The following is a 16,190-nucleotide window of genomic DNA, read 5'->3' on the forward strand; positions in this document are numbered from 1 at the left end:
TATGGATTATTTTTTTTCTTTTTTCTTTTAAATGTTTTATTTATTTCTAGGAGAGAGAGAGAAAGACAGCGTGAGCAGGGGAGGGTCAGAGAGAGAGGGAGTCACAGACTCTGAAACAGGCTCCAGGCTCTGAGCTGGTAGTCAGCACAGAGCCCGACACGGGGCTCGAACCCACGAACCGCGAGATCATGACCTAAGTGAAAGTTGGACGCTTAACCGACTATGCCACCCAGGCGCCCCTGGACTATTTTTTTTCTTACACATGCCCATGTAAAATAATTTATTCAAGGTAAACACCTAGAAACATATTGCTAATTTTTTGTTCATTAACATGTTCAAGACTATTCAGTATTCTATATTTTGTATGTTTTCTAAAGCTGGAATGAGTGTTTTATGTAATTTCAAATGTGGTAGTGTGAAATAAAGGCTCAACATTTTTGCACTTCTTGCTAAAGGCTTGGAACACCATTTCATGCTCCTGGATCATATGTTAATCAGCTTTTCTCTGATAGGCTGAGATAACAAATCACCCTCAAAAATCCCAGCAGTGTGCAACAAAGATTATTTCTAACTAACAACTATTCTTATTTGGCCCTGGCTCTGTCTTAGGCTGTGATTTTGCCCAAGGATGTGGCTTTGTTCTATACTGTACATTGCCTGAAATCCATATTATCTTCTTCATTCCAGGATCTAGGATGAGGGAGGAGCTCCTGCTTAGAATATACTCTTCTTATGGAAGAGGAAAAATGTAAGAACTCGAATAAACAGCTCTGTAACCATCTGTTCATATATGGCATAGGTCATGTGCAATCACATATCAATGGCCAAAGCAAGTTAAATGGCCACATCCAAAACTAGTGGAAAAACCTCAATGGTTAGAGTTAAAAAAACAAATAACAAAAATTGATGAGAATTTGGAGCAACTCTATACTCTCGTATGCTGATTGTACAAACATCTGGAAAATTTGGTAGTTTTTTTATACATTTAAATGATATACTAAGTCGTCCTCTTTTACACTCTTTCTCTCCTCTCTCTCTCTCCTGTTTGATTCTGTTCCTGTTTGATTCTGTTATTTTGATGCACTGGAGACAATCTGCTACACATCCTCTGCTTTGTGTATGTCTGGTCTATTCCTTCTGACTTGAAAGGAATATTGTCCTCATGCCTAACAGGGGTGGGGGTGGACCTTACCTGAGATCACATTTTGAGTGACTGAGTTCTGGATTTGATCGTTTTAAGTACAAAAGAGTTAGGTGACAGTATATTAAGATTGACTGCCATTATCTAGAAAGTTCAAACTAAGCCAGATATTTTTGAGAGCTTTGAATCATTGAAATTGCAAGAAAATGAGGCAAACAGATTTAATTACACTTTCCAGTGATTGGCTTTTGAAAACACCTTTTTCAATATGAAGCATTGACCCCTTGAATAAGCAGACTCTATTAAACAAGTCTAGACATTTAAAAATTTCAATTACGCTCTTAATAGTTTATGTTGTGCTATGTCAATATTATAAATATTCTATGTTTGGGTTCAATGGCATATGTTTGGGTTCAATATTAATTTCCATGTTCTTATTCTGCTCTCATTCATGTTCTTTACTATTATTTTCAGCAGTAAAGCTTTTACATCGCAAACAGAAAAATATTATGTTCTTATTCCAAAATTGTCAATAAGCAATTTTTAAATTAACTCTTAAGCAGAAACAAACTGGTGCTTCGAAGTTTTAAGATGCAATTTAGGTTCTAGGGTAAATATTTACTTTGAAAGGAAAATGAAAATAGCCATTTTAATTTTTTAAATTTAATTTAAAGAATTAATATGTTCGTAAATGACTCATTATACATCAGAGAGTAAAAGATATGTTTAACTTTATAGTTTACTTATCAAACATTAACAATGTGTTTCCTAATTCTTCAAAGAAAACACAATGCTTGTTATAAAATTGTTCAGTAAGACTTTTGAAATTAAATAAACACACTAAATATTTTAGTGTAAATATTTTTTCTGGGATACATCAAAGATGTTGTTTAGCATTAAGACAAATCTGTACAGATATTCTGTACACAAATTCTATCTTTTTCATTTCAAATTTTGGAAATGTAATTTTACCTAAGTCTTAGGAAATTCATTTGTAAAATGAGGATACAAAATCATTCTTTAAGGTTATTTTGAGGTACACTCTGGAGGAAATAAATGTGAATTGCTTGGCACAATTTCTGATATGGCCCAGGAACTAGATAAATGGCAAACATGAGAAGTAGTACAGTTATAATGCTAAAATTATAACAATAATTAATAATACGATTGTATTGCTCTGCCTAAGTTTATACACATGCAACTAGAAAATAAGAAAATCCTGTCATATTTAATGTTTGTGCTGTTGTTCATGCTGTGTATTATTCTTAAAACTTCTTTTCCATTCCCTCCAAAATTCTATGTCATAAAATGTGGCTGCTCTTCTTCGCAGCTCTCACCTTCATAAAACATTTGTCAGTTCATGCTGAACATTTCTCTTTTCTAAGCTTCTACCCCGTATCAGTTTTAGTTAGTTGGATACATGTCTGCTTCACTTATGAGATTCTAAACATTCTCATTGGAAATTAATACTGAACCCAAACACAGACCATCAGAATTTTACAATATTGACATAACACAACATAAACCATTAGGAGCATAATTGAAATTTCTAAATGTCTAGATTTGTTTGATAGAATTTGCTTATTTAAGGGGTCAATACTGCATATTGAAAAAGGCATTTTCAAAAGCCAACCACTTGAATGTGTAATTAAGTCTGCTTGCTTTCATTGTCTTGAAATTCCAATGATTCAAAGCTCTCAAAAATATCTGGCTTACTTTGAATGTTTAAGACAATGGCAACCAATCTTTAATATACTGTCACTGACATGTAATAAGGACATAACTCTTCTTTCCCAGTAGAACACATTTCAGTTCAGTCACCTGTGTCTCCCCTTATAACTGAGAGGAAAGAGAACTCATCTGCATTTCCAGGTATGGATGCTAATCAGTGCTGGCCATTTAGTGTTCAGCATGTCCCAGGTGACTTCTGAAGCTCAAAATGGGGGAAATGTGACTTGAGTAGGTGCAGATCAAAGGAAAATTTTACATTACATGTTTGGGAAAAATGTCTTTCTCCCTCATTCCCTCATGTCTCCCCTTGTTTGAAAAGAAAAAAGGAAGAATTCAACCCTAACCACCAACTGATAGCTATCTGATGATCATGAGAGGCACTTAGTCTCAGATAGAACACTCACTCTGAGCCAGTACTGCAGAGCTGGGACACTGAGTATACTTGACCCCTCCTTACATCACCAAGCCAACTGATCACACAATGCCAAGTTCCAATTTTACCTCTAGACTCCCAACTTGTAAAATAATAATTTTTTATATAAAAAAGTTTGTATCATGATTTTAAGTTATTTCAGCTAAAAGCATTGTTCCAGAGAGGGACAAAAATTACTAATATCATTTTCCAGAAGAAAACAGAGCATTGTTTGTCTTAACTAGAAATGTTTCTTTCTTTTTTTTTTAATTTTTAATGTTTTATTTATTTCTGAGAGAGAGAGCATGAGCAGGGGAGGGTCAGAGAGAGAAGGAGACACAGAATCTGAAGCAGGCTCCAGGCTCTAAGCTTGCTGTCAGCACAGAGCCCAACATGGGACTCGAACCCATGAACCATGAGATCATGACCTGAGCCGAAGTCAGATGCTTAACCAACTGAGCCATCCAGGTGCCCCTATAACTGTTTCTTTTTATCAGCATAGAAATCTCTAGTTAGGCAGTTTAGGGCAGCTCTGTGGTCTCATTAGTGATCCACTTCTGTCTACTGGATGTTTCAATTTCATTGTGTGATTTCTGCCTTAGAGATTAGCAATCACACACATTCTGGGCCATAGTTTAGGCCAAGCAAGTAGGGAACCATAGGTATCATTCATGGTTACATTAACTTTCTAGACAGACCTTCCTGAGGTCTGCTAACATACATACTTCACTGGCCGATAGTTGATAACTTTGTTATAACTAGTTGTAAAGGAGGATAAGAAATGCCTTTCTTCTGGACATTATTGTTCTCAACTAAATAATGTAGTTCTCTTACTAAAGAAGAAAAAGAGATGGGTATTGAGGGACATCTCTTCATGGAGATGAAGATAATGAAATTTTAGGACAATGATTCCTAACATTTTGTTTTTGATAACCAGAAGTACTTTAATAGTTTATTAACCCCCAATATGACATAAATAGCTACTGATGATGGGGCCATATTCATTTGTGAATCTTTTTGAATAAAAGCTCAATTCTTCAAGCATTTGAAATCAAGAATGTAGTCATTCAGCGCACTAAAAAGAAGGTACCTATATTCCACTGTATTGGTAATGTTAAAAAAAATAGATAATGGTTTAATGAATGTTGATTATGTAAAGAATAATGATATACACAAGGGGAAGTTATGGTTTGTAGATAATAAATTACCCTTTGTTATAAGCCCACATTACAACATACATTTGTAGAAAGGCATCCAGGGATATAGACCACGAAGTTCCAATGCTTTAAAGTATCTTTACTGGAAATAATTTAAAAATTTAAGAAGAAAGTTGGTATCTGTAAATATTTTTAATATGCCTAAGTTATAATATTTCTAGCTCAAGCTTAAACATTATTAATGATTTCATGAGGCTTTAGCCCTATGATATGATTTTAGTAATAGCTGGCTGCAAGCCTGGTATTGGAAATAAATCCTGGTTATGTTACAACTATAACATTTATTCACATTGTATTGATTTACATATTTCAAGAACAAAAAGTACTGTATTTCCATGTATTTACTGCCACTGGATTTTTCTAAAGAAATTTATTTCGTACTGCTATAAAAATTCAGGCTGCTATTTCATTAGCCAGAATTTAAATATTATTAAATAAACTAATTCAGCAATCCTAACAACAAAAGTTTATTCAAGTAAAGGAAAAGCTAGTAGTCTTGACTAGTACAATTATTGTCATTTATCAGAAATCAAGTTTTGTTTTACTGGCATCTTTGAGCCAGTGGCTTGTTCATCCTGACCACATGGCAAAGAGGCTATAAGTGAATATTCTCTTCTTCATTTTAGAGATGAAGTCTGTGAACTTTGAATGCTTCCCTCAATTGATTCAGCTCATTATTTTCTGCTTTAATTTGAGTTTCCATAAGCATCTGGAATCTAATAGTCAAAATGCCAGTCATAGCACATTTCTCTCAAAGCAGTTATAATAATATAGCATTTGGAATTTTCAAGTAAAGGTGATGCAGTAATGTATATTTAAGGAATTCAAGTCATTTTCCTGGTTAAGAAAATTATTTTTGACTTATTTTCTAGACAGATAAAGAACAATAACAATTAAATTGCATCTCCCAGGACCCTTAGTAAGTCTGATAATTAGAAAAACACTTTTAAGTTTTGAAAAGAGAATATGTATCTCAAAAAAGAACCACTTAAACATTTAATACTTTTCTAAATATCAGGAAGTAAACTAAATTCATCTGTCCTTGCTAAGGTCTCTCAACCCCAACCCTCTCTCTGCATCTTCCTGAATATTACATGAGTCAATGCTACTGTCAAGTTTTACTGAATTTCTGTAGTAACTTCAGGATTTGACTTACCTGCAGCTAATGTTCCACTTAAAAATCCATTCCATCTCTAGGGAGAGGCCATGATTTTCTTCTGCATAAAATTTCAATGATTTCATTGTTCAGAATGAAGTCCAAACTCTAACATATCACCAGACTGGGCCTGACTGCACCTCCAATCTCATCCCCACACTTCACTCCAGAAACACCAAATGCTTTCAATATCTACAATGCCCTGTACGCTCTCAAAATTCTTAGTCTTTGCATCTGTTGTTTCCATTGCCTTGGGTAATCACTGTTCTCACTGGACTAACTTCTGAGATTTGGGCATTATAAGACTATTTAGTATACAAATGAAAGAATGACTTTCTTCTTTTATAATCTTTATTTAAAAGAAGGAAACATCTGTAAATTTGCACCCACAGTATATTTGAGAGTCTAGGCCTGAGATATTATCTTCTTCTCCCTGTATGTTTCAAGATTTAACCCAAAAGTAAAAACTTCAAAGCAAAATTAAAGGACTAAAATAGTTACAAACTTTGGATTACATAGACATTCATTGTAAATATCTAACTGGTTTAATCAGGTGCCAATAGTATCCCAGTTTTATTGTGTCACCGTGAGGTCCTGGTGACCCAGTGGGAGGTAGTCAGCTGGTCAAAAACCTAAGTGACCTATGACATAAGTGTTTTATTCACAGTTTTATAAAGCTACTGTTCTCACAGAAGCCATATTGAAGATTGCAAGCCATTCTAGAATTGACCCCTGTATTGGGGCTTGACTTTGATGATCACATGTAAAACTATAGTCCTTTACACATAAGCCTCAACTCCAGGTGTAAATACAAAATCCAGGGGAATATAGTTGAGTTCTGTAATAAAGGACCATTTCTGACTATATTACCAATAATACAAGGCTGTTTTTAGTGTCTTCTCTGTTCTTTCTTCAGTTATAGCTTAAAGTCAAGGGAATTCATGGCAGGTGGTACATCTTTTCAAAGAGTCTCAGTCTTGTTCATTTAATTAGTACATACATATACAAACACACATTTTTTTTCCTGTTTCTTAAGTAATTTGAAAACTTAATTCCCCCCATCATTTTACTACAGAACAAAGAAGTGTTTCTTAGACAGCAAATTTTGGAAATCACTAACTAGACTAATGTGGACAGTAAAGCGAGACAAAACACAAACATAGAAATAAAAACAAAACTTAGACAATTAGCTTTGTGTAGCACTTTTCGTCTTTAAGTAATGTTACAGTTCAGCTGCATTTCACCTCGTTGTCTCACACTCATTTGTCAGCCCTAAAATGGTAATTATAAAATGTAATGACATCTATGTCATTAAATAATCTACATGTTCACTAATAGTGATGCCATTCTATGCATATGAATATACTAATCTACTAATACTAGGATTTATATTATGTGTACATAGGAAGGAATGAGACGAAGTTTTGAAAGTTTGCAGAAGTTATTGTTAGGAAAAAACAAATCATAGAATGATAGCATAAAGGTACACATTTTCTTTACTGAAGGAGAATGAACAGTATTCATGTAAACATACATGTGCATTTAAATATATGTGAAAAAGAAATAGAGGGACACAACAGATGACAAAAGACAGTGATACTGAGAGGGAGAAAAGAAGATGACATCCAGACTTCATTCTTTATAGTTCTTTATGATTTTGATTTTAGCCATGGAGATATATTAGTGTAACATTACCTTGGACAATTAAAAAATATATATGTAAGTGTACATCAACATACACATTTCCCAAACTAAAGTTAGAAATAAAACAGCTTTCAATATGCTTAAGCTTGAATTTTGGAAAGTAACACTGTAAGAGTTCTGGGTATATTATTTACAGTCATGCTCCTCTTTAGCACTTTTTAACAGAAGAAATACAAACATTTAGCTTCTAAAGAAAATTGCAAAGGAAGACCCAGAATTACTAACCTCTCAGAAACAATATAGAAAACAATGAGTACTCATTATTTGAATCCATTGCTAATATATTCATTTTATAAATGTCAATTCATGGTAAATGAAAAGTTTATGATATCCCATATAGTTGTATCATTATAAATTTTGTATTATTGTGATACAGAAATCTGGAACAAACCCTGTAGATTATGTGAGACGCAATGCACATAAAAGAATATACTTCTTTTTCATATATAATGCAAACGGATGAAAAATGGATTGGATTGAAAAGAATTCCTATTAGGGCGCCTGGGTGACTCAGTGGGTTAAGCGATTGACTTCAGCTCATGTGATGATCTCATGGTTTGTGAGTGCTTTGGGATCTCTGCTGTCAGCACAAATCCTGCTTCAGATCTTGTCTCCCTTTCTTTGCCCCTCCCCCACTCGCTCAGAAGCGGGTGCAAACGCACTCTCTCTCTTTCTCTCTCTCTGTCTCTCAGAAATAAACATAAAAAATTAAGAGAGAGTGCTCATCATAATATTTTTGCAAGACAACTACAAATCTCGTTTTCCTGTATCATTTCATGTAGTTTATTTATAGTGTTCAATCAACATTAGAGCTCATGCGTCTTTGCCAAGCCAGATAAACACTCAACAAAATTTTAAGGAAGTAAATGTTCTAAAAGTGGACGTGGAACTGTGTCATACACTTGAAACTAACATAGCATTGTGTGTCAAGCATACGGAAATAAAAATATTTTCAGAGGAAGAAGTTAAAGCATTTAGCACCTGAAATTAAAACCAATATGGATAATCAGACACATGCCTGCCAAACTTTCTCTGTCTGAAAATTATAAATTTGAGAGAAGCAAAATGAATATGTATACCATATTCTGATATTCCTTTCTCTTATCCAGTGGTAAATGAGTACAGAAAAGATATTCTCAGGTCTCTCATTCCCACCATCATATTTTTTGTTGTTGTTGAGAGTTGTTGAAATAATCACAGTAAGCTCATCTCCAGACAATCACCATGAAAATGACTGAGTACTGCACATAGCCTAAAGCAAATGTGATTCATCATTCTCATTTAAAACTGCCAACATATAATGGTTTAAATGTATTTGTGAATTTTTCAGCCATTTCTTTACTTAAAGAATGGAAAATTATGGGAAAGAAGCCAGAGAAAACGTGAACTCTATGAGGGCAGGCTAAATTTATTTCCCATCCTTATATTGCATGCATGTACATGGTTCCCCAAAACAACAGTGTTGAGCAAACATTTATTGTTGAATAAATTATGAAAATGAGGAAACCAATTTACCCACATCTTTCACAAAATAAGCTGGAAGATAAATTAATTTTTTTCCAGGAGATAGTGATTATGCAGTGGTGAGAATACTAGGCATAGATATTGAGAGTTTATTCAAGGGTAGTATCAACATCAGTTAGCTTTCCAAATATCAGTAACTCATAAAAGCCTTACAAATGTGGTGCCATTTGTCTTGTCCAGAACTTATCCACCACATCTCTCTATGATGATGCCATGAATATATCAGTTCAAGTGTAAAGTTTGCTCTGAATCTTAGTATAAGAATAAATATACTCTCTTTTGAATCCAATCTGTCATTTCCATATCTCTATTATAAAATCTATCACATAGAATTTATAATTCTTTGTTCCCTTGAATCATTGGATACTGTCCATGTATCCTTGCAAACTGGCTCTTTAACCTCCTCCTCTCCATTCTACACCAAAGCTAGCTCCCTTCTATAAGTGACACTACTAGACCTCACTTGTTCTTTGTCTTCTGATTTGGTTCAGCTAATGGAGGCACACAGGAAATAGAAATAGCATATTCTGATATTTTCCCCCAGGAAAATGGAGATATGATAAGGATATCTGGTAGGTCACAGAGTTACAGTTTCTATGTTTCTATGCAAAGACTTGATTATTTTGAACAGTTAGAATTCTCTCTAGATTTCAGGGACTGTTCAGTCCATTTGTTAGTCCTCTGGCACTAGGGTTAATAGACTCCCTATTGCAAATCATTCATTTTGCTTTTCTTTAGACCTGTACACATCTTTCTGAAGAAAAACTTCATTAACTTTTCCTCAATTACCTTGTGTGAATGTGCTTTTTCTCTCCTGGTATCATAACTGACACTTTTAACTATATGATCTATATGATTTTTAAAATCTTTCAGTCAAGTACCAAGACTTTCATCCTTGTAACCCAGAACTGATCAGAGTTCACTCAAGTAATATGAATCAAAGCAATGTTTATTCCACAAATTCCTAATTAATATTTCCATGATGATAGATTGATAAATGACAGATTGGCAATCTTATTTAAATGTTAATAAGAAAACAGGCCTATGCAACATTTTTTATGCTTGGCTTTTCAAATTATGCTTATTGACCTGCATATATATATATATATATATACATATATATATGTAGAGGCCTAGGACAGTCTACCTCAACATGTACCACTTGGCATATAGATTATTTTGAGTTAAATTTACTTAAGAAATAGCCAGTGCAAGTTGGGGCACCTGGGTGGCTTAGTCGGTTAAGCGTCCAACTTTCACTTAGGTCATGATCTCTCGGTTTGTGGGTTCGAGCCCCGCGTCGGGCTCTGTGCTGACTGCCAGCTCAGAGCCTGGAGCCTATTTCAGAGTCTGTGTCTCCCTCTCTCTCTGACCTTCCCCTGCTCATGCTGTCTCTCTCTCTCTCTCTCTCTCCCCTAGAAATAAAAATATTTAAAAAGAAAAAAAAGAAAAGAAAAGAAATAGCCAGTGCAAGAAGAACAATATGACCTCCTTCCCATACACATGTGTTGTCTCTAGAAAACAGGAAATAAATCTCCCATATGAAAGGTACCATCCCTGAGCAAGAAGGTAGAGAGACAATCTTATCAGAAGAAAGGGAATTTAGGGCCTAAGAAACCCAAATAAACAAATCTTGTTGCACTTAATAATTTACTACCCAAGCCCAAATAATTCTGTGTAGAATTCATTACTAATCGAAGCTCCTGAACATAAGGAACTTTCGTTGCCTTGTCAAATCCTCACAGATTTATGTTTCTTCCTCCAAAAAGTATAAACACTGCTGGCCTTGTTCATTTCTTAAGATCTCAATTTTGGTTTTGAGCTATGGTATGTATATAATTAAACTTTGGGTTGTTTTTTTAATTTTTTATGTATTTTTCTTCTCCTGTTAATCTTTCTCATGTCAATTTCATTCTTAGACCAGCTAGAAGGATCCAAAAGGGTAAAGAAAAACTTTTCCTCTCCAACATGAGAAAGTGATGTTACAATAAAGAGCAAGGAAGGCAGGAAAAGACATAATGACTTTAACATAAAAATTTGGGTGTCTATTATTTTTCCAGGTCATAGGCCCTACTCTGTATCTATTTTTTTTACTCTCAAGTAAGTCCTGAATAACATCCACAATAATAAGAATAAGAATACGATCAGAGAAGAAATAGTTTATTGGAAAATATTTTAAAATCGGAAATGCCTAAAGGTGGCTTAATTATTTGTTCATTTATTGATACAAAAAAAACTTCCTTGAGTCTTTGTCAGAAACTGTGGTAGACTCTGGAATGATAGGACATAAAAGCAAAATTATTCTTCTTAGTTATATTTTAGACAAATTCTGAATTCGTATATTCAATTTAAAAGTATTAGAATTTTAATCTGCACTTATTTAGAAAATAACTTCACTAATTGAAAATTAATTGCTTATGTTAATCTTCAAAGGTCTTTACACTCTTCTCTAAGTAAAACTAAAAGCGATGCACAGAATTACTGTGATAAAAGAACTTGCCAGAAACCCTAGTGATCGTTTAATCTAACTTCTCAGCTTCAAGTAGGATTTACCTATTTTGTTAATAGACTTTTACTCTGTGCTTAGAACTAGTCTAAATATCATTCAGAGAGCTAACAAATTGTTCTACAGGCCCTACCGATTTGCAATAGTCCTAAAGGAGAGTATATATATATTTTACAAGGCTTTTTCTGAACCCAGTAAACTTGAAATCTGTCCTTTGTAATACGTCTATATATTTAGAACTTATGTTACTTATGGCACTGATTTTAATTACCACATAATATGAATACAGATGAGGTTAAATTAATTATACTATATCATGACTACATCATGTAATTTAGTCTTTAATATTATGGATTTCTATAGTGAAATGGATCTTCAAATAATTTTCATAAGATATTTACCTTCTCAACATATTCCAGTATTTATGTTTAGTCCTATTTAGCTTGATCAAATCCACCAAGTAAGTTTGGATTATTGTAATACATATAAGACAAATATGTAATAAATATAATACATACACATATATTTACATAAGTATATATATATTTGTGTATATATATATACATACATATTTGTATATACATAAAAACATAATACCTATAGGGGCACCTGGGTGGCTCAGTCAGTTGAGCATCCAACTTCAGCTCAAGTCATGATCTCATAGTCTGTGAGTTTGAACTCCACATTAGGCTCTGTGCTGACAGCTCTGAGCCTGGAGCCTGCTTCAGATTCTGTGTTTCCCTCTCTCTCTGCCCCTCCCACACTCATTCTCTGTCTCTGTCTCTGTCTGTCTCTTTCTCTCTAAAAAATAAACAAACATTAAAAAATTAAAAAAAACATAATACCTATATATACATAAACACATAATACAGATACATACATACATGAGATATATATATATATATATATATAGAAAGAAAGCACACAAAAACTCATTTACATATATTATTCTAAATAATGTTCATTATTCCAAGTAATGACTGTGGAAAAGACAAGTCATCTTCTTTTCGTAGATTAAAACAACAATAACAAAAAAAACAACCTGAATCTCAGAGGTGTTATGCAAGGTGTATAGCCACAGGAAGTCAAAGACTTGATAAATAAATTCAGATCTTCAAACAGTAAATCTTAAAAGCAAAATATGAATCCCAACTACCCAAGACATTCTTGTCTTTGCATGATCATTTGAATCCCAACCCACATAGCCTGAGGCTTAATGAAAGAAGGCAGAAATAATCTTTTTACAATAATTTTGCGGCAAAGATTCTGTCAGATATTTCCACAGAGTGGAAAGATCACAGAATGTTAGCATAGCCACTAATTATAGCTTCTGTGCTGAGAGAAAGTGGAGAGAAAGACAGTGAGGAGCAGTCGAAGTGTGTACAATTCAGAGCCTGGCAGAAATTATTTTAATCTTGTCATTGCCTCTCACTTTGCATTGACACTTTAGGAAAGCCAGTCAACTTGTCTGAACTTTTGCTGTTTGTTTTATCAAGAACAGGAAGAAGAGGATGTTCACTTGCCAAACTTTTTGTAGGGATCTTATTTAATAAGCATATATTCAGAAATAAGGTGAGGCAAAACTTGCATTTTCTGCAACTCTTTTTATCTCTGACTTCTCTTTTTGCTAATGGCAGGAATGTTTTTTATTTCTACTTAAATGTATTTGTGTGTTGCTTAAAACTAAGTCTTCTTTGGAAGCCTCCTTCTTTCAAGAGGTCTACCTTACCCCTCTTTCTTCGATAGCAGCACAGAGAAGTTTTCACATCCACATGCATATTGGCTGAAATGTTATTGGTTCTCTCTGAGCTCTGGTTCAAGTCTTTAACGTTACTTAACCTACATTCTTAGGCTTCTTTTTTACTTTCTTTTCTTTTTTTTTTCTTCATTCTGGTAGATCTTGGCCAAATGAGTAACTGGGCATTCTGCATTTTGTATGCTGTTTTGTGCCAAGTCCCATGCGACCTTTTGTATTTGGGACCAGACTCTGCAGCTAATTACTGTGTACCTACTATTGACTTCAGTTGGGAGACCCCTGTACTCTGCCGTCACCTCCTTCCAAATCTATGACTCTTTTGATGAATAAATTTTTCCTTGGGGTCCCAGGGACAACATTCTGCAGCTTGTTCTACACTGAGAATGTGTAACATAATAAGGTTTTAACCAGGCCAGTATACTTAGTACCTTCCATAGCCATTGATACTCTACCATAAACATGCCACGTTAGATTTAAGAAAAACTAACTATGAGCATTTTCTGAAAACCTTGCAAATTTTAAAGACTCGAAATGGACTAACAAACCCCCAAAGGTCTATCTGTATATTTGCACTAAATATTATTAACTTCTAATCTAGGAGTGGCAAAATCCATGAGTTAACTTTTTGTCATTCTACATCTTGTTCCTTTGGGTCTTTCCCCCAGAACTGTCCCAATGAGACAGAATATATTTTGTATGATATTTTTTAGATCTGCTATGTTATGGATCTCATTGATCCAAATTTCCTTCATGTTCTTGTTCTTAATATTTAAAATCTGAAATTGAGGATCTCAAGAAAACATTATTCTCTCTCTCCTTCTGAAATTTAAGACTATTATTATACTAAGGTTATAAAGATTGGATGTTGAAACCAAAACCAAAGAAAGACATTTTGTATTCCAAATAACATCCTCTTCTCCAGGCCACATGGGAATAAGCCTCAGGTTAATGGCCTCATCTCAACAGCAAAAAGCAATGAAATGGAGGAAAAATTACCCAGAATGAAAAACAATTCAGCTACTATTTAAAAATAGACCCTTGCTACATGTTTATAGCACACAACACATCTGGTATATTGCATGTGCCTAATAAGTTCAGGTTAAATTATTATTTGTTATTATTATGATATATATATATCATATATATACACATATATATATACATACACATACATTTATCCATGTAGGTACACACTTTTATTTAAATCACTGTATACAATTTTACATTATTAATATAGCTTAACTGTAATTGCTTATGTTTTGCTCACAGTCGTTACCATATTTGTCAATATTATGGATGTTATTCTTCTGATAAAGCAAAGTTAAGTTTCAAAATTAACCTTGAGCAAAACTAGGGAAATACATAATCTTTGTTAGATTGGCATTCTTGTGTGTGAGAACACAGGAAAATAATTTCTCTTCACTCTGAAACAGGAACAAACTAGAAGCAAATGCTAACCCTTGGACTTAACAAGATTTCATCTTGGGCCTGAGGAGAGACAAATTTAGATATATCAAGCAATTTCTATCATTGTATAAACAGTTGCATTTGTTTTTCAAAATCATTAACAAATGCTTATTTATTTCTAAAGATTATTTTTAAAACAATTTAAAACAATATCTTGTTGTTGTAGAGGTTCTAGGATATTTCTCAAGGGGTAAAAAAAGTTTGGTACCTTTCCTTTCAATCATAAATACACTTAAGTTGACCCTAGTTAAAAATTGTATTGGGGCACCTGGGTGCTTCAGTCAGTTAAAAGTCCAAATCTTGATTTTGGCTCAGGTCATGATCTCACTATTCATGAGACTGAGGCTCGCGTTGAGCTATGTGCTGACTGTCGGGGTCTGGTTGGGATATTCTCTTGTTCTCTCTCTCTGCCTCTTCCTCACACTCTCTATTTCTCTCAAAAATAAATACATAAACTTAAAAAAATTGTAATAATGTAGCAAATTTTGAGACGTTTTTCACAATTTGGTATTATAAGTATTTGACCACACCTAACCAGTGTGACCTGTCTCATCAGTGATGTCTTCTGAGGTCTCTAACACTTCTCTGGAATTTCAATCAGCCATTTCAATAAGCACAACATTATATCCCATCAAAGACTTCCTTTTGTGAGTTACTTATTTTCTGAAATGTTAGGGGACTATGTATTGTCAGGAAACTTTCTAGGCATAGAAATATGGATGAAATATTTTTCTTTCTTTAAAATGACAACCTAGTGGGGACCAATAAACACTTTTATTTTCAAAAGGCTAGAGCAGAAGTACATACTATAGAAGAACTCTGTGCGTGGTACAATGGGCATTCAAGATATAGGGGATGCACTGCTAAGGACCACTACATGAAAGAGATAACTTAGTTTTTTAAATAGAACATCACTATTGAGGTCAGTTTACAAAAAAAAAATAATAATCAAGGACTTTTGACAAATGTTCACAAACATATAAATAATACCACAATCATGATATAGAACATTTATAACACCCCTCCCAAAAAGGGGTTGACCCTTTTCACTCAATTTTCCCTCTCAACACTCACAAATACCTCTCTTGTCACAAAATGTTTTCTCTTCCAGATTTTCGTGTAAATGGAATGATATAGGATGGAAGGACATCTTTTGCCATTGGTTTCTTTTACTTAGCATAATACCTTTGATATATGTCTGAGTTATCACACATAAAAGAAGTTTATGTGTAATATATATATTTGACACATATATTTTACACAACATATATATTTATATATATACATATATTTTACACATATATATTTTACACTATATATATATATATATATATATGCTCTNAACTCGCAACCCCAAAACCAAGACCTGAGCTAAGATCAAGAGTCAGTCACTTATATCAATTGAGCCATTAAAACAACCCAATAAATTTATTTTTCCATTCCCAAACTGTATTTTATAAATGACAATGTGTTTATCCTTTCACAAGCTGATAGGCATTTGGATTATTTCCTATTTGAGGCTATTATGAATGAAGCTTTTAGACAGTGATGTTACTCTAACTGGTACTGATACAAT

Source organism: Crocuta crocuta, unplaced genomic scaffold (assembly GCF_008692635.1).
Source record: "Crocuta crocuta isolate KB4526 unplaced genomic scaffold, BGI_CrCroc_1.0 scaffold235, whole genome shotgun sequence".
NCBI classification, from domain to species: Eukaryota; Metazoa; Chordata; class Mammalia; order Carnivora; family Hyaenidae; genus Crocuta; species Crocuta crocuta.